We start from the raw sequence: 19772 nt of genomic DNA, 5'->3' as shown, positions 1-19772 counted from the left end.
TTTGACTCAAGCTTCAGAAACTGTATTCCTAATAATTTCACATTCCTGCCTAAAGTAATCATGGTGATGTTTATGATAATAATGATTAATATTTGTTGAGTGATATTTATGTACTAAGTACCCTTCCGAATGCTTTATATGTACTAACTCAGTTAATCCTCATGGAAATGACATTAATTAATGCATATCATCAATTCTAAGATATTGTCAATCATAGACACATTTGACTTGAGAACATTCAAGAAAAAATAGAAGCATGATTTGCATATGTATTATTATTGATTTATATGAAATTGATTCATATGAATATATAAATCAAGTGTTCATGTTGATTGTACAATGCAACCGAAATTACTGAATATTTTAAAATAAAGTAAAAAGTTTATTTCACAAGACAAGGAAACATGGTACATTAACCTCTGTATAAACAAAGACACCAAAGGGAGAAAATATGAACAAGGATGCACAAAATGTAAGGGAGAATGGGAAATTGAAATTCTAACTTACTTGGGGACCATACAATTTCTCAAAGTTCCTGAATAAACTGGTATTTCTTTGATCTCCTTTTCTGCCTTTCTCATACATTTAAGGCTAAACAGCAAAACAAACAAACAAGCAAAATATAACCAAAGACACTGAAATAGAGAACAGGCTGACAGTGTCCAGAGGGGAGAGGGGAGGGAATTTCAGAGGGAAAGAAGAAGGGTTTACAGGAATAAGTATAAAGGACACATGGACAAACACTAGGGGGGCAGTGGAAATGGGAAGGAGGTGAGGAGAACTGGGGGGGTGGGATGGGATGGGAGTAAAAGACAGAAAACTGTACTTGAACAACAATTAAAATTAAAAAAAATTAAAGAATTTCAATTGCCACCTACCATTCTTGCATTAAGGAGAGTGTTGGAAGCAAGGCAATATATTGTAATTGGTGGCCCCAGATAGAATTACATATTTTGAGTCAGATAAAAAAACAAATGTATGATTGAAAAAAGAGATGGATTTTCTGAGAAGGAGGGAAAAGGTGCTAGACTGACCGAACAATGGCCATGTTACCTGCATCCTTGCTACTTCCTTTTAAGTGCTTTATGCCCTAGACATACCGTCACACGAACTGGTTCTTTCAACCCCTTTTTATTTTCATCCAATTGTTAATATTTTTCTCAGATACCACAGTTTTCCAGTCATTCTCTGCCTGTAGAAATCCTCATTTTTCTAAGTATGCGTCAAATGCTAATTCTTTGAGAAGTGAATTTTTCAAACTGCCTGCCTCTCAAATATTCAAACCACTTACTCGTATATGAAAGGTTTAGCAATAATATTGTCATGATTCTAAGAGCAAATGTCATCCTTTCTCATTGCCTGAATATTTCAGAAGACCTCTTAACTCTTAACTTGGAGAAATTAATTTGTACTTGTCTACTCTGTTTTTGCATTATCTTCTGTCTCAAGAATTATTACAAATGCTTTCCAAAAGCCCAGGATATTTAGTTTGGCTTTAGACAAAATTACAAATGCCAAGTTTACTCACTAATCCAAATCTCGTTTTCTGTGGTGCTAATACATAATACTGACAATGCCACACCTTCAGGCTTTTTAACTTGCCTTTGAAAAGGAAAAATTATTCTTCCAAGGTATTTTTTATTAGAAAGGAATTCATGGAGTCAAAAATTAGATTTTTACTAAGAATTACTTGATTGACTAAATGATTAAATTCTGTCATAAAAATGTAAAAAAGAATATCTAACTTAGGTGCCATTATGTTATTTTTATATTAAAAATTTTGTTTTAAGTATACTTATCAATGTTAGTTCACTGCTCTGGCAGGGAGTTCCAAGACCAATCCATTACTATGTTCTCAGAAAAAAACTATCTCATTATAGGGAGACAAATTAAAGAGGCAACTATTACTTTTTGGCAAATTTAGATAACTTATGAAGGTGATATTTAGTAAATAAAATCAACCAAATTATCTAAAAATATTGGAGAATGTCAAAATGATGACATACTGTAGAGGTTTGGTTTTTAGCCTAGAGATTCTATACAAGAAATAAAAATCTTTCCAAGGTTAACACATTGATACTTTTATACTTTTTAATTCTTCTGATAGTCTTAAATGATTATATTATGTTTATAACATAATGCTGAAATTCACATGAGAATTTCACTCTAAAAATGGTTTTGCTTCTCTTTAAAAAATCATAATAAAACATGATCCATAATTTTGTTTTATTTTTAAATTACATTTTATTGATAATACTATTGCAGTTGTCCTAATTTTTCTCCCTTTTCCCCCTCCACCTAGCAATCCTACTCCCTCAGACCATCCTCGCTCCATTGTTTGTGTCCATGGGTCATGTGTAAAGTTCTCTGGCTACTACTCCATTTCCTATACTGAGCTTCATATTTCCATGGTTCTTCTGTAACTACCTATTTGAACTTCTTAATCCCCTTACCCCTCCACCCATCCCCCACACCCCTCCAATCTGGCAACAATCAAAATGCTCTTCGTATCTGTGATTCTGTTTCTGTTCTTCTTGTCTGCTTAGTTTGTTTTTTAGATTGAATTGTTGATAAAAATGTATTTATTGCCCTTTTTATTATTTACAGTTTTGATCTTTTTCTTAAATAAGTCCCTTTAACATTTCATATAATAATGGTTTGGTGATGGTGAACTCTTTTAGCTTTTTCTTATTTGAGAAGCTCTTTACCTGCCCTTCAAATCTAAATGATATCTTTGCTGGATAGACTAATCTTGGCTGTAGTTCCCTGCTTTTCATGACTGTATAATTCTTGTCTGTCCCTTCTAGCATGAAAAGTTTCTTTTGATAAATCACTTGACAGTCTTATGGGAACTCCCTTGTGGGTAACTAACTGATTTTCTCTTGCTACTTTTAAAATTCTCTTTATCTTTAACATTTGACATTTTAATGATGATATGTCCTAGATTGGGCCTCTTTGTGTCCATCTTGTTTGGGACTCTCTATGCTTCCTGGACTTGCATGTCTATCTCCTTCACCAAATTAGGGAAGTTTTCTTTCTTTTTTTTCAAATATATTTCCAATTACTTGCTCTTTCTTTTTTATACATCTATTACTCAAATGCTGGAATGCGTGACGTTGTCCCAGAGGCTGCATACTCTATCCTCATTTCTTTGCATTCTTTTTTCTTCTTGTTGTTCTGATCGGTTGTTTTTTGTCTCTTATGTTCCAAATCATTGATTTGATTCTCAACTTCATTTACTCTGCTGTTATTTTCCTGTAAATTGTTCTTCATTTCAGTTAGTGTATCCTTCATTTCTGACTGGATGTTTCTTTGCTGTTGAGGTCCTCGCTAATTTCCTTGAGCATCTTCAAAACCAGTGTTTTGAACTCTGCATCTTATAGATTGCTTATCTCCCTTTTTTCTGGAGTTTTTTATCTCTTCTTTCATTTGGGTCATGTTTCTTTGTCTCCTCATTTTGTCAGCCTCCCTGTGTTTGTTTCTATGTATTAAGTAGAGCTGCTATGACTCCCTGTCTTGGTAGTGCGGCCTCATGTAGTAGGTGTCCTGCAGGGTCCTGTGGCACAGCCTCCCCTATCACCCAAGGATGTTCTAGATATACCCTTTGTGTGGGTTGAGAACACCCTTTTCTTATAGTTGAGCCTTGCTTGCTCTTGGCTGGGAAAGATTTACCCAGGACAGTCAGCTGCAAGGACTATCTCTGACTTCTAAACACCAACCTCCACCCTTTGTGGAGGATGAGCTGTGTGGGGGCAGTGTGGGGATGTTCAGGTGTGGTCTGCAGATGTCCACTGGGTGCACAGGTCCTGGAATTTTCCAGGTGGTGCAGGCCAAATTCAGCCCCCACCAGTGTTCTGCCCAGGGTCACTCTGTGTGAGCTATAAAGCCATCTGATGTGGTTGCTACTTATGCTGGGATTAGAGATTCCCAGCTGAAGCCAAGCTGTGAATCTACTCTGGCTGCTGCTAGTGCTGGGCCTGGAGCCAATTAACTAGAGGTATGTGGACTGGGGGCTTACTGAGGCCAGCTACTGCTTGTTTGAGAGGATTTAGGAAGTTGTGAAGCATGAGCCAAAACCAGCCATTCATATAGAAAAATCATAGTTAACAGTTTGGGTGGGCCAAAAATTTGGGTGGGAGGGAGTCTTATGGGATCTCAAGGGAAGGGTAAACAGTTATAGCCAGGTTAATGGAGTCTCAGATGGGACACCCACCATCTGGCTCTGTGGCTCTCTGTGGGAAGACCTCAGAAAAGGGACAATGGCCTCCGCCCATTTTCCTGTCTGAGAATAAGCTCTGCCCTACCTCTCACCTGATGCCAGACAGCTCAGTTCCTCCCTGTATATCACTAGTGACTTCAAGCTGCTACTCCAGTGCTGGAGCTCAGAGGGAGTGAATCTGAGTAAGTTCATGCATGGATTCTTTAAGGGAAACTGCTTGGTAGTCCAGAAGTTTCTTGTACTGACTCAATCTTCACTTGTTTTTCATCCAGAAATTATAAGGATTTATCTTTTTGGCACTGGAGTCCTGGGTTGGGGATTCTGATGTGGGTGGGTCTGGGACTCCTTGCTCCCAAGATATCTCTCCCAAATGTTTATCCACCATACAGGGATGTGGGACCAGCCCATTCTGTATATCCATCCCTCCTACCAGTCTGGATGGGTGTGGTTGCTTTAATTCTGTAGTTGTCAGACTTCCATTCAACTTGATTTCTGATGGTGTTGAGTGATGGTTGTTCTGTATTTTGGCTGTAATTTTGTTGTGGTTGTGTGAGGAGGTGAGCAGCATTTACCTCCGCCTCCCTCTTGACCTTAAGTCTGATCTACCCATTTTAGAATTTATACTATTTGTACCATATCATTTTTATAACTGTTAAATGTCTGTAATAATTTCTTTCTGCTTTAAATTACTAGATTGCAAAACAAGATTTTTTGGGTCCTTTGTAAAACTTATTTTGCCAAGAAATTATCGAAGCCTTTTGCAAACTTCTTTGTAATATTACTTTGTCTTCTAAATTTGTTTGCTTGCTAATAATTGGTGAGCTACTTCACATATGTTCTTAGTCTGCTCAGCTCACACCTCCTTGTTCATTAAACTTTGAAATGCTAAAGTTCCTCAAGACTATCTCCTAGGCCTGCTTCAAACTTTACTACTCCAGACTTTTTACCTGGCCTTTACTATCTTCTCCAATGACCTCATTTGCTCTCTTTATGTGGAAGATTCTAAAATAGAAATGTGAGCCCTAGCCAGTGTGGCTCAGTTGGTTGGAGCATCATCCCTGTAACTGAAGGGTTGTGGGTTCAGTTCCTGGTCAGAGCACACACAGTCTCCAGTCTGGGCATATGCAGAAGGCAACCCTATCATCTGAGCTCTAGTTATGTCTCATTAGCTGAATCTATACCTGAATGCCTGTTTTCCTCATATCAAGCAGGTCCCCTCCTGTGTTCCGCTGGCAGAGAGTGACTTCAGCAACCACCTAGATGCTTAAGCCAGAAAGCTTCGACGTTTTCCTCTTCCTTAAACTTTATATCCAAATCCAGCATCAAGTCCTGTCTGTTCTATGTGAATTTTTTTCAAATATTCTGACATGGTAATTGGACTCCCCATATGAACATTACCCATCTCCAATCTATGATCCTTTCATCGGGAAATCTAAAGAAATCAATGTTAGGCTCAAATCCTGTCCTCTTGAAGAAAAGAGAAAATGCCTATCCATTGCTTTTTTAACAGAGTTGAAAATCCTGACTATAACCTACAAAAATCTAATTACTCCCTATGTCTTATCTGCTCAGCTTGATGCATGTTGTCTCAGGTTTCTGCTACCCAACTACATCTGCTTTCTTCACCTTGTTGAATGAGTTCTATTCCATACAACCATGGAGAACTGGCACAGGACACCCTGCCACGCCCTTCTCACCTGTCTCCTGTCACTCTTCAGAGCATGGCTAGCATTAGATCCTCGTAGAAAATTTGTCTAACCCAACAGGTTATATTGTGTTATTCTATTCTATGCTTCCTTTACCTCTGTCTCAAAATTATAGAGAAATAATTAACTGATTATTTATAATTCACATTACAGCACATCAGTTATTTGTTGTCTTTTTTCAATCTCCGAATATCAACTCCGTATGAGATTATATTAATCTCTTATGTCACCAATATCTAGCAAATCTTTAACACAGAGAAGGTCATCAATAAACATTTGTTAAAGAAATAAATATATACTAAGGTGCTTATTCATGTGTTATCCCTTCTAAGAGAATTTGTTTTATTAAGGGAATAACTCTAATGATTTGGCTTTCTTCTAAAATTATATCCTTAGTCAACTTATAGCTCATCTCCAGGAATACCTGCAGCTGTCACTACATTTCAGCAAATTTAAAAACTAATGCCTGGTTGGAAAGCTGGTGCCACAGGAAATGTTTAACTTTAATGTGCTAACCAATACTCAACTGGTAATGGGAAGGTCCTGTAATGCTCTCATGTCCATTCTGCTTCCCTCTTGACATCAATTTATTTATGCCTTCTGGTAACTTCTGCCTGCACTTCACAATGAATGTTGACAATGAGCTGTTGAAAGATCTCATATTTCAGTGAGGATTACATAAAAATAGGTGAGATATAGATTAAGCACAAACGTTGTAACTGAAATATTTTCATAGACCCTACATTTCACGATCTTTAATAAAACAACAACCATGTCTTATCTTCAGTAGAGCAAACTAACATAATTTAGATAGAAGGCTTTTGTTGGTTTCTGAAGTGTCAAGGGAGTAAATAATTATGTCTGTCTGGGAGACTTGCAAAAGACATTACAGATGTTATATCATTTAAACCGTATCTTAAAGTAGACAAAGTGGTAATGTGAGAGGGGAAGTCTTCTAGCTAAAGAGAAGAGCAAATGTGAAGACATAGAGACTTGCAAGGGGAAGAATTGTTAATAACAATGAGTGATGTTGAGCACACTGAGCTTGGAACTCACAATATAACATGGTGTGGAAGAGGCTGGTTGAGGTCATATTGGAAAGCCCTTTACCATGCTAAAAGAGTTACCTTCTTGGAAATTGTGTGTCATGCGCAATTTATGCAAGAGGTGGAATGCTCAGAATTATTTTTATAGAAAAAAACCTTGGTGTTTTGAAGCACAGACTAAAAGGATTAATGACAACAGTTACTAGAACAAATAGATTTTAATCTCTTTTTTTGCCCATTCCTGTAAATCACAGTCATCTAGACACATTTCTCAAAATGAAATTTGTGCAGAAAATGTTGTTGATCCAACAGTGATGTCTGCCGTATGTGAGGAAGGGCATGGTGCATGAGTACAGGAATTTCAGCACATTCATGAAAGGGTGAGGTTTGGGAGGGAGCAGAGACAATAGCACTGAGCTATTTGAGGTGGTGCTGAGTGGAGTGCTTGTAGGAAAGAGATATTTGAGAACTTAACAGTGGTATGGCATCTTGAAAAAAATAATTAGGAAACAGCCCTGGCTGGTGTAGCTCAGTGGATTGAGCACAGGCTCTGAACCAAAGGGTTGCAGGTTTGATTCCCAGTCAGATCACATGCCTGGGTTGAGGGCCAGGCTCCAGTGGAGACCACGGGAGAGACAACCACACAATGATATTTCTCTCCCTCTCTTTCTCCCTCCCTTTCCCTCTCTAAATATAAATTAAAAATCTTTAAAAAAAGATAAGTAGGAAACAGTAATAAGCAGATTTCTTGAGTCTGAAAGAAAATTTGTTTGTTTCTATACTTTGGTTTCAGCACAGATGGGGCTGTTAATAAAATAGGGATGAAAAGAAGAGTTGCTTCTGCATTCTCTCTACATTTTGCTCTCTCCAATATCTTTATATTATATTTTATTAACTTATTGCTTTTTATTTTCAGATAGCTGTCTTTCTAGAATGCCAGCAGCAATTTTCTTTTAAAGACTCTATTCTGAGAAATAGAATTTGTTTGCAAGAAAAGAATATAGAATTTGTAGAATGTAAGTAATATATTGCATATATGAATCATAATATTATTCATTAAATCAGCAAATGTTTGTTCAGTAACTCTTTTGACTCATATTGTTTAATTATGAAAATCTGCAAACATTTATTCACTGACTCTTTATTACCTGGGTACACATTCATTAGTCCTAGAGAAAAAAAAAAGAGAATAGAAAAAGGGGGAGAATAGTCCCTTCCCCTTGAAAATGATTTCTATATTCTCAGAGTAAAATTAACTACTTAGACACTATCCTTTTCCCGTAGCCCCTCAAGCCATTTTATTAACGACTATTTGCTCAGAGGAAGGAAGTGGTTCCATCTAGGGCTAACAGCCAAGGATTTTGCTTTCCATTCCATTCATTGCTTCTGTTAGTGATTTACTGAGTAAGAATAAGTAGCAATTCTGGAGAATTTTCCTTTGTCCTACAAAGTAGGCAATACACTGGAAATTCCATTCATGTGGGCATGGCCTGGGGCATGACAGAGAAATAGGTGGAGAGCAGAAATACAACTTGGGCACTTCTCAGGAATGTCCCTGGAGATGGCTCATTACTGAGTAGCTGAGCAGACACATGACTCAGCCAGAGTTTCTGCAACGGGCCGTCTGGGGCAGCCGTCAGTAATGAGAGTTCTGGCAAGAGCTGCAGACCAGCAGTGTTTCCTGGATGTGCAGGAGAAAACTGAGCCGTTATTCAAATTAGGTCTTTCAAATGGCAATCTGATTTTACAAACTCTCTTGAGTTTTTTTAAATAAGCACCACAGTATTAAGAAGTCTTCTATTTGCTTACAATATTTTCTCAACTATTATCGGTATATTTGAAACTGGTTTGAAAGTAATTATATTTAATCAGTGGATATCAGAACTCTTTGGAATGGATTCATTAGAAAAATACCTTGCTGTCTACAATTGAAAAGTGGAAAAGTTTCTTGGCAACAGATAAATAAGGGATAAACAACCTGTTTTTCTTAAGAAAGAAACACTATATTTTAGATGAAGGAAAGGGGAGAAGAAAGACAAGAAGAGAGAGAAGGAAAGTGATCAACAGCAGTGGGCAGGATGAAGGAGACTGTTGAACAGCAGTGTCCAATGAATGGCACTTGTATTATATCAACCGTGTGAATTTTCCTTACAAATGATATTACATTGGGGTTTTGGTAGTTTGATACTTATTTCAAATTTCTTCACAGTCTCTGATATAAACAAATTTAAAAAATTCTTTCTGTATTATGTATCATCATGTTATTCAGTGTCTTATTTCTATGACAGAAATCACAACTAAGACTAAGTGCAATCATTCTGTTTAACTTTATTGGGCAATAGTTGCATAATCCTCAGTTTTTTGGGGGGTTTTTTTGGTCAAGACTCATGTGACAGCTTCTTTCTGACTGAAATGAGACAGTAATTCCTTTGCTGTGTCCATTCTGCCTGCCCTCGTTGTACTCCTTATAACAGTGAATTCATATTTATAAATCGAAAGATGACTAGCTTATACTGACAAAGTTAAATTTAAGCCCTCATTAAGGGAGCAGCTGTCTCTAAGAGAACTGACATTTTCCTCGGGCCAAAAATTCCTGTTCTGCCTAAGACAGTGCCTTGAAGTGGGAGTCCCCAAGGAAGTCACTTTGATCCAGGAACCTCTTAACAGTGTGCCAATGAATTTCCACTCACAAACATACTCATTTTTTTTCTTTTGTGTTTAAGACCAAAGATTTCTAGAACAGGCTATGCCAGAACTCCTAGTCCCAGAACCATTGTTCCTAGCCAGCATGACTATTTCTGGTTTATTAGCCAGGACCAAGTAGAATGGTCCCAACAACAGAAAAACAGTGAGCAGATGGTAAATTTCATGGTAGGGTTGACTCAGTTTCTGAGCAGTATGTAGTAGACAGTGTAGGGACTCATTGCAGCCACATATGGGTTCTTTTTTTACCGTTATGTGTAGGGACAGTGGAGTGTTCATGGTTTCACGTTTATTCAACAACCTATCTCCAACCCTTTAACAATGATGGAAGACTTTCAGATTCTATGAAAACCAGCTCTCTTGCCTCCAGTTTTGGGGTTCCTCTAAGGCATAACACATGCCTCACAGCTCCTTGCAGAATCAGGCTTAAGTTACCTTCGGCAGAACTTAGGCCTGAGAGAGCATCTGTACTGCTGCTTGGCTTTCTTCCCTTCTCTCTCCCATTTCCTTCAACACCCTAAGCAGTATCCTCTATGGGTACTTCCTTAATAAATCACTTACATGTATGTCCTTGGCTCAGGGTCTGCTTCTTTGGAACCTGGCCAAGACAAAGGGAGAGGTGAGTGAAAGGGGTAAAATAGGGAGAACAGGAATCTCTGTGTGTGAGATAGGAAAATAGATTACCAGAAGCCAGGATGGGAGAGAGCAAGGTAATCTGGGGAAAAGGACTGCAAGCAGCATGAAAGAGGGAATCAAAAAGCAACATACTGTAGTCTGGGACTGCTATCTAGGAGACCCTCATTCAGGGGTCCTGAAACACGTTGGTTAAACACAAAGTCCTGAACTCACTCTGATTGGGGATAAAATTCCAACGCTGTACTGCATGACTGTGTAACCTTCAGCAAGGTAATTTATTCTCTAAGCCTCTACTTTTCCACTTATAAAGTGAACCTGAGATGTTAACCCTTAGAAATAATTTTACACATGAAAGGAAGCTTTATACATAAAGGTATTTATTGCAGCATAATTTAGAGATGGGGTACCCAACTGTGGTGACTGTGTTCCCAGGGCACATTTGGCCATATCTGGGAACATTTTTGTTTTCACAACTTGAGAATGGGGAAACTTCTAGTTACTAGTAGCCAAAGGCCAAAGATGCTGCTGTGCACCCCACCATGCAGGAGGCAGTAGCCCTCTTTCACCCTCCACAGATAAATATTTGGACCAAAATGTCGATAGTGCCAAGGTTAAGAAACTTCAAATTAAAGCAAAAAAAGTTAAAATTATACTAAATATTTTAAAAAATTAAAAGTAGAAATTTGAGTAAGTAAATTATAATGCATTTGTTAGATCATGTGTTATAACTGAAAGTAAATTATTTAAAAAAACTATTCATCGACTCCTACCAAAATATTATAACATAAAAATGTTGAGATGCTGTAAATCACAAAATTTAGTTTATTCATTTAAATCATAATTTTTGAGAGCTACATAACAGGCATTGGATTAGGAGGACTATAGTTATGCAGTAGACAAATGTACTGATTTCTATGTTTTAGTTTAAAAATATTGAATATATTGGGCTGACATTGGCTAATAAAATTATAAATGTTTCAGGTGTAAATTCTATGATACATCACCTGTATATTGTATTGTGTGTTCACAACCTCAGCTGAGTCTCCTTCCATCATCATTTGTGCCCCCTTTACCTTGCTCTTCCTCTCCCCACCCCCTTTTCTTCTGATAATCACCATGCTATTGTCTGCATCTATGAGTTTTGTTTTGCTTATTTTATTTTATTGTTGTTTAGTCACAGTTGTCACACCTTTTTTCCCATTGCTGTTCCCTGCTCCCTATCCCACTTTCTTTAATTTATGCACTAATAAAGAGAAAGGACAATAGAAGATAGATTAATAGAAAGTTATGAAAACATAAGCATAAAGTTAAGAGTATAACATAAATAAATGCCTGAATAATTAAATAATGAATAACTAAAATAGAATAAGTAAACATAAATCAATAAACAAGAAATCACTTTTCTGAAGAGCTGACATTTTCAGTAAGAACTCAATGATATGAAGTTGTGATCCACACACAGACAGAAGGGAGGGCATTTTCAGCCAGAGATACCATTAGGTGGAAGATCCTAAAGTGAGAAAGAACAAGGCTGGCAGTTTTGCAGAACATGAGTGTAAAGAGCCAAAGAAAAGTTTGGTTAACACTACAGACCATGGAGAGAACTGGGCTTGAATTTTAATTCCTGCTTTTTTGGCATATGAAGTGACATGTTCTCTCTCTTAAAGACTTACTTTAACATTACTTCTTCATCTGTAATTAGGGATACAGAAACAGCTCAGGATAATTGTAAAGATTAAATTAGATAATATATGTAAAGTGCTAATAAGTATGCCTTTTACATGGTAAGTAAACAATACATAGTTTGAATAAAAAATCAATATTTAAATGTATACATAAGATATACATAGGATTATATACATATAGTATATTAAGCCTATGTGATATTACACACATGGAAACAAACTGAGGGTACAGAAGGTATAAGTATCATAGATTGGATGACCACCAAGGTCTTTCATATTCTATGATACAGAACTCTATGCATTCCTGTACAATGGTAAATGACAAATAGCTTTTTGACATATTTTCTCTGTTATGTTAGTTCTCCAAACCAATGAGCCATGAATATCTGATTTGTTGAGGTATGAGAGTATGGTGGGCACAAATTGGCAATAGAAGGAGCCCCACATTGGTGACCAAACAGATATTGGTTCTACCTGAGGCCTGGCTGCTTATTCATTAGAACAATTCACCAACTACCCAAGCTTTAGTTTCCATAGGTATAAAGCAGTGGATTAGACATGATCTCAAAGAGCCTTTCTATTTCTAGGAATCTAAATATCACAGATAATTTAGGAATAAAATATGGTTTGACCAGATTTTAGGTTAATTAAGTATATAACTGGTTTTTAGAAGATAGTACTAATTGATCCCCAGAACTAAACCTAAAGAAATCCTCTAAATTAAGGAAAGTACCTATTGATAATTTAATAAAAGTATATTAAATATTGTAACCAAAATACAGTGATTATAAACTCTCTGTTTTAATGCATTTGCTTTTAACTTTAACTTTATATGCATAAATAAAGATGGCCAAGCTTTTACAATAAATAGTTCAAAGAGATCAGGCAGTCACATAAGGAAGTTCTATAAATACATGCTGCTCGTGGAGAAAGACAAAGTGGCCAAGACCTCACTGAAATGGCCATACATTAGTCAGAGGCCATTGCTGACACCAGAAGTGGCACCATATTGGAATGCTTAGCTCAAGTGCACCGACCCAAAACAGGTTCCCCTTATTTTGTGCCATAATTAAAAATAGCTATCTAATTTTATCACAAACTCATTATATGAGTAAAAGTGATTTACAAATATCGTTTCATCGCATAACAAAAAAGAATGGCAAATAAGGAATGTACCAGCATTGTTTCTCACATTTTAACTGAATAAAAGACACAGACCTAATGGTTTACACAAAGTTACACGAAATAAGATAAGGTCATGGTCAGGATCCACTTAAAACCCATTAAAATGTCATTGAGTCACAGCTCCATTCCAAAGGAGGAGGTAATTGTACTGTCTGGCAATAAAGAAAAATATGCTTACGAAGAGCTAAAGAGGCTTGCATAGTCTTCGTGACTAGAGAATGCAGGAAACATTTTCCATGAATGTTTTTAGGATGCATATTCTTACATACTTATTAATTATATATTAATTTATTAAATGAGAAGGCATAGTATGCAATGCAGCCCTATTTAAGTTCACATGCAAACTCATCTAGAAAGACTTATGTGGAAAAATTCCAAGATACTCTTTCCTTTCATTGACCAAAACTATTTCTGTGAATATTTTATAGAATGCCTTGAAAGTGCTAAAACTATTATTGCTTGGTTATACTAGTAGGGTGTCATTTAAATTATGAAAAATAATCTCTAACAGAGTCTTGATATATAAAATTCAATGATATTCAAATCAGAAGGGAGAACAAATATAAATAGTTTTTAATTCAGTAAATGAGGAACTGAAGCCAGGAATTCAATGAGAGAAGATAATCAGTCTTCTCTATACCACACATAATATATTTCAATTTGAGAATTGTTTAGTTTCTAGTGTGTAGTAAATTCTTAGAACAGCTAGCGTCTGATCAGAAAGGAATATTGAAAGCAACCATAAGGGCATTCTGTTTTTAATAGAGAATAAATCTTCCAGTGAAGAACAGAGTTTTTTCCAGTGTTGAGATGAGATGCAGAAATGGTAATTCCAAACAGAAAGTGGAGCGAGAGGGGAAGTTTTGTTCAAAAGGGTGGAGCAAACATTTGTGCTTATATCATTTTCCACTTAACTTTACATTAAAGTGATATTAAAGGGGTATGTAACAAGGTAAGCAGAATGGGGCTATTCATGACTTTTTGACACATTTCTAGAAGACGAAAAGCAGGTGGTAAAGTGGTACTATTTCAAAAGGGTAGAAAAATCTGTGACTTAGAAAACATAAGAAGGCAGCAGCTGGCAAGGAGAGCGTCAATATATACCACAAACCTACAGGAAGATTCAGAACTGGAAGTACCAGTTACTATAAAAGGTGGAAGATTAAAGTAGATAGAGGGAATAATTGATCTATTCTATTTTTCACAAATGAATACAGAATGCTTGGCAACTAGTTTTTTAAATTCCAAGATCAAAAGTTAACCCTCTAAGGGCTATAGTATGTGTGGAAATAGCTACCCTACAATAAGATCATCTTATAGTCTGGTATTTTGGGATCCAGATATGAAACAATCCAACTGTCTGGCCCTATACTAAGCAGCCTGGCAATCAACAAATACTTCACACATTGGAAAACCTGGTAGTTGTGTGTCTTCATAAATGGATAATTAAAGTTTATAGGTAAGTATAGAGAATTATGAATAATGAAAAAGCCAAAGTGAGCAAAAAAATAAATGACCACAAGAAACCAGATAATTCAGCAAAAAGAATGAAACATCAAAAATATAATAAAGTCATTAGACTTTTATAAAGGGTATACCATATCCATAAGAATAGGATTCTACATAGTCTACAAAGGAATAATCAGAGAACAAAGTCGATCTCTTTGCAACTTACAATTTATTGCCCCAAACATAATTCATTAAGACATTTAGAAGATAAAGTTAAAATTTTTCTCAAAAAGATAAATAAGATAAAAGACATAAAAATTAATCCTGGGGATTGAACATCAAACTAATAAGAATTTCTGGAAAGAATGAAGAGAAAAATAAAAGAAATTGAGTTAAAAGAAAATTAATAAACAATCACTCTGAGAGATGTAAGTCTACAAATTAAAAAGGCTAATTGAGTTCTTGCCAGTGAAGAAGAAAAACATTTAGAAAAGTACTGTACAGTTTCAGTATAGCAAGGACAAGAAGGAGTTCCTAACAGGAACCAGGAGGTCAAGCTGGCTACCCACAAAGAAGTAATAATGAAACTGGCATCAGACTTCTAAACAACACAATTGGATCCTGGAGGAATGTGGTACCATGTCCACACACCTGACCAATCTTCATCCTGGGCCATAAGGAGAGAGTGGTGGACAGAATAAAGTCATTGTCACACAATTACAATGTCAGCATGTTACTTATCACATAGCCTTTTAAAGAAAGTTTTCTAAGTGTGCGTTGCAGGGAAAGAAAGGGATAAACAAACAAACAAAAAGAGGAAGATGGGTATATGGAATATAGGAAATAAAGAATTCAACCCTTGAGAGTCATATAAGTACGTACTAGAATATGGCAGCTTCTCTGACTTCCCTTGTTTTTTTGTCACCTTGACAATCTTGAAGAGCATTAGATGGGTACTTCTAGTGGGGAATATCTACACATCTTGTTTGGAATTCTTCTGAAAAGAAAAATTTGTCTTTCTCTCCAATTACTTATTTAAACTTACTCATGTGTACTTTTTATACTTTAGGTTATAATTCAGTACTATATTATTTATTTTGTTGCTCAAATCATTCCAGCATTGGCCAGGAAGAACTCTTTCGAGTTAGTTGTGTCCTTTTGAAGTATCTCTATTGATTTATTTTTTAGCATTTTCTTACTTTTGGGAGCTACAAGGTGATCCAGGCTCATCTTTTTACTTTTTGTTCCCTAGTCCTAGAAGCAGTCATTTTCCCAAAGAACCTAGTTTCTTTTATCAGGGAAAACTATTTAGAAACCAAGGTATAGGTATGATTAGGCATGCTTGTTTCTACTGTATGCTGTCATGACTCGTAGGACATCCCAATGTATATAGGTAAGTGACAAATGTATGTATACTAACTCCTATATTCATACTATAATAAGATTCTCCATAAAATAGAAGTAACAGGATATGTGCATTTTAGAAAGAAATTTATTTTAAGGAATTGGCTCATGCAGTTATGTAAGCTGACATGTACAAAATCTGCAGGTTAGGCCAGCAGGTGGGAGACCCAGAGAAAAGCTGAAGTACCAGTTCAGGTCCAAAGGCCATCTGCTGAAGAATTCAATCTTGCTCAAGTGAGGTCAGTCTTTCTGTTTTATATGGGTTTAGATCTAATTGGATGAGATCCACCCACATTTGGAAAGCAATACACTTCACTCAAAGTCTACTAATTTAAATGTTAATCTCATCCAAAAATATTCTCATGGACACATCCAGAGTAATGTTTTACCAAGTATCTGAGCACTGTAGCTCAGCCAAGTTGACATATAAAAGTAACCATCACACACATATACATATAACCATTTCTGTTTGCATAGATATTTATATATTAAGCTAAACATGAATTCGTACTGTCTCAGACTCTAATCCAATCTCTTTACTATTTTTGCAAACAAGTGTCTTTATTTTTTCAATTAAATATTTGACATGAAACTTTATTTTCATTAATAAATATAAAACAGAATTTTAAATTATATGTGATCAGAAAATGTTTGAAATTAATGAAGCAGGGATATAATTGATGACTCCTAATACATGCCAGATATTTCATATTTTTTATTTGACTTAAACTACACATTTGTGGGAGAGAAACATCATAATATGAGATGAGTCAGGAATCTGGAACTCAGAAAGGTTAGAAAAGTTGTCCAAGTTTTTATAGAATTGTAATTTATAAAGAGCTTATGATCCGGGGAAAAGAAGATAGTATAGTGCAGGGAGCAGGAACAGAAAATTAGTTAATATTAGTTAAGTTCCTGGTTTGCTGCAACAATGCACCACACATTGGATGACTTTAAGACAATAAAAGTTTCTTCTCTCACAGTTTTGAGGTTAGAAGTCCAAATTCAAGGTGTAGGCAGAGCCATGCTCTCTCTGAACCCTTTGTGGGAGAAGCCTTCTTTGTCTCTCCGGCTTCCCGTAACCCCAGATGCTCCTTGGCTTATGGAAAATCACGCCAATCTCTACCACTTTATTCACATGTCATTCTCTTTTAAATGAGACTAGTCATATTGGATTAAGGGCCCATTGTAATGACCTGCTTCTAACTTGATTATCTCTGTAAAAACCCTATTTCCCAATCTAAGGTCGCAATCACAGGTTTGAGGGGTTGGGATTGCAATGTATCTTTTTGAGGGACACAGTTCAATCCACAGTTCCTCCTGGGTGATGCTGACATAATTCAGAAAGCCAAGGAAACTGCAGTCAAGGCATTGAGGCCATGACTTGCTTGGAGAGAGTACATGCCCCAGAGGGTGCAGTAGCAGAGCTGCGGATGGTGAAGACGTAAAAGGGGTGCAGAGGGATGAAGATTGTGAGTACAGCATTCTGTCTTTCCTCTATGTTTCACTTAAATCTAGTGTCTTACCTGGCTTTCCTTATATTCAAATCTTGGTTGAGGGGTGGGACATAAAACATGCTGAAAATACAAGCTGGGCATGTTACAGAGCTGTTCCTTGCAAAATTTCTTAGGACCTAAGATGCAAACCGACGTAACAGCTCTCTGTTAGAAAGTATCAGAAATGGATAAAGTATTTCCCTGCACCTTCAAGCCTCTTTGGCATTGTACAGTGCAAAATATTATTTTCTTAAAGACATTCATATTTAACAGTGGGCATGGGGGTTTTGACTCAGAGACAAGGGTGAGGAGTAGAAGAAAAGGACAGTAGACGCCAGGATAGCTGACTGCACTTATTTGTAAGAGCATGTAAGAAACATTTTGAAAATGTTGAAGAGCAATTATACTAGGAGAGGGCCTTGTTTGGGTTAAATTATTGCATCAATTGGCAAGTTCAGAAAATATGGATGGTCAATGTGACTTGATTAGTTACCAGGTTGTGACATTGGAGGAAAGTTTATTTAAATGTAAGCTTAAGTAAATCTGTGGGTTTTTTTAAGCTTAACTTTAAAATGGTGAGACTGAGCAGTGAAGAGATTTTTTTTCCAAGTGTAAATATGGGGAAAATGTTCATTAAAAACAAAGAATACTCGTCCTTCAAAATCTGATGAAAACATGGCATGTGCTAAGCTTCCTTGTGTTAACCAGTGTAATGTTTAACTACTCATTGGTTCAAAATTTACTTCTTCCATTAAAAACCATTTCTTTTGTTTCAGTTTGCAGATACTCATACTATAATTTTGTTTCATTCAAGTAATTATCAATATTTTTAAAAGACTGATGAGGGAGGAAGTGCAAAAAAGAATAACATCAACAGATGAGTAGGGAGTTACAGAGCCTTAAATGAAAATGAAAGACTAAAAGCATTAAATACACATATTTTGTAAAATTATGTCATATAACCGAGTCATACCCCAAGATATGTGTGTATAGTGTACAAAGAACCTAAATTCCATGGAGAAACAAAGAGCTTATGTGCATGCATAAAACTTTAATGAAAGTCAAATAATAAAATACTTCCTAATATTCATGAAGGCTGCTGCACTTTATAAACCTTTCCAGTGTGGTCTACATGTACACACAGACAAATAACAACATCAATACATGGATGCACAAGTCTAGTCTATTCTGTCAAAATTGAGGTCATGCGTCCTGGCTGGTGTAGCTCAGTGGATTGAGCATGGGCTGCAAATCAAAGGGTTGCCAGTTCAATTCCCAGTCAGGGTATATGCCTGGGTTGTGGGCCGGGTCCCCAGTGGGGGTCATGTGAGAGGCAAGCACACATTGATGTTTCTCTCCCTCTCTGCTTCCCTTCCCCTCTCTCTAAAAATTAAAAAGAAGGAAATAGAATATTTTTAAAAATCGAGGTCATGCCTTCAGAATGCTTATGTGGTAAAAGAATTATGGTATATTTGTTATACTGTTTGTTCTTAAACTTTGCAGACCCAGGGTCAGAATATGCCTAACAACTTTTAATAGGACACTTCTTCAAAATATATGCATGTGTGGGGGTGTGGGAAGGGTAGGCTATTTAAAGCCAAGAAAAGCAGTAGTTCATTTTGAAAAGTAGTTTTTTCGATAAAACCCTATGCATGTAGTGAATGTTCTGGTGTTACATTGAATGTTCTGTACTGAATTAATGCTTTCTAAGGGAGCAGTGAGAAAAATATTTAATTGTGTTTTACTGATTCTATGACCAATGCTCAGTGCCTCTCAACAAGATTTACTGTTGTAAAATTTTCATATTTCCTACAATCATGAAGGACAAATGCCCTTTTTCCTTGTGAATAAGGATTTTCTGTATATAAAACTACAAATAACATACCACATATCGTTTAAGTAATATGCTCATAATTATAAAAGTTTTGCATTAGTCTATCCTCCATAGCATTTTAAAACTAAATAATTGAGATTATTGATGATATTTTACAACCCCTTTTTAAAGCTATACCTATTTTCTGAAAATTAGGTATAATATTTTTTTATTTTGAATGCAGTAGAGGAACTTGCTAATTAAAGGCATCTCTTGGATAAACTGAGGAATCTTTTAGTAAAATAAGTTTTTAAAAAGCATGGTGTCATTAATAACTCCAGATTTTTAATGTGTGAGAATATTTTACTTTATTTTTTAATGCTGAAAATATTTTACTTTTCACTGTGGTTCAAGTACAGTTGTCCACATT

This window comes from Artibeus jamaicensis, unplaced genomic scaffold (genome assembly GCF_021234435.1).
Source record: "Artibeus jamaicensis isolate MK-2021 breed Jamaican fruit bat unplaced genomic scaffold, CSHL_Jam_final contig_518, whole genome shotgun sequence".
Taxonomy (NCBI): domain Eukaryota; kingdom Metazoa; phylum Chordata; class Mammalia; order Chiroptera; family Phyllostomidae; genus Artibeus; species Artibeus jamaicensis.
This window is presented reverse-complemented; position numbering follows the sequence as displayed.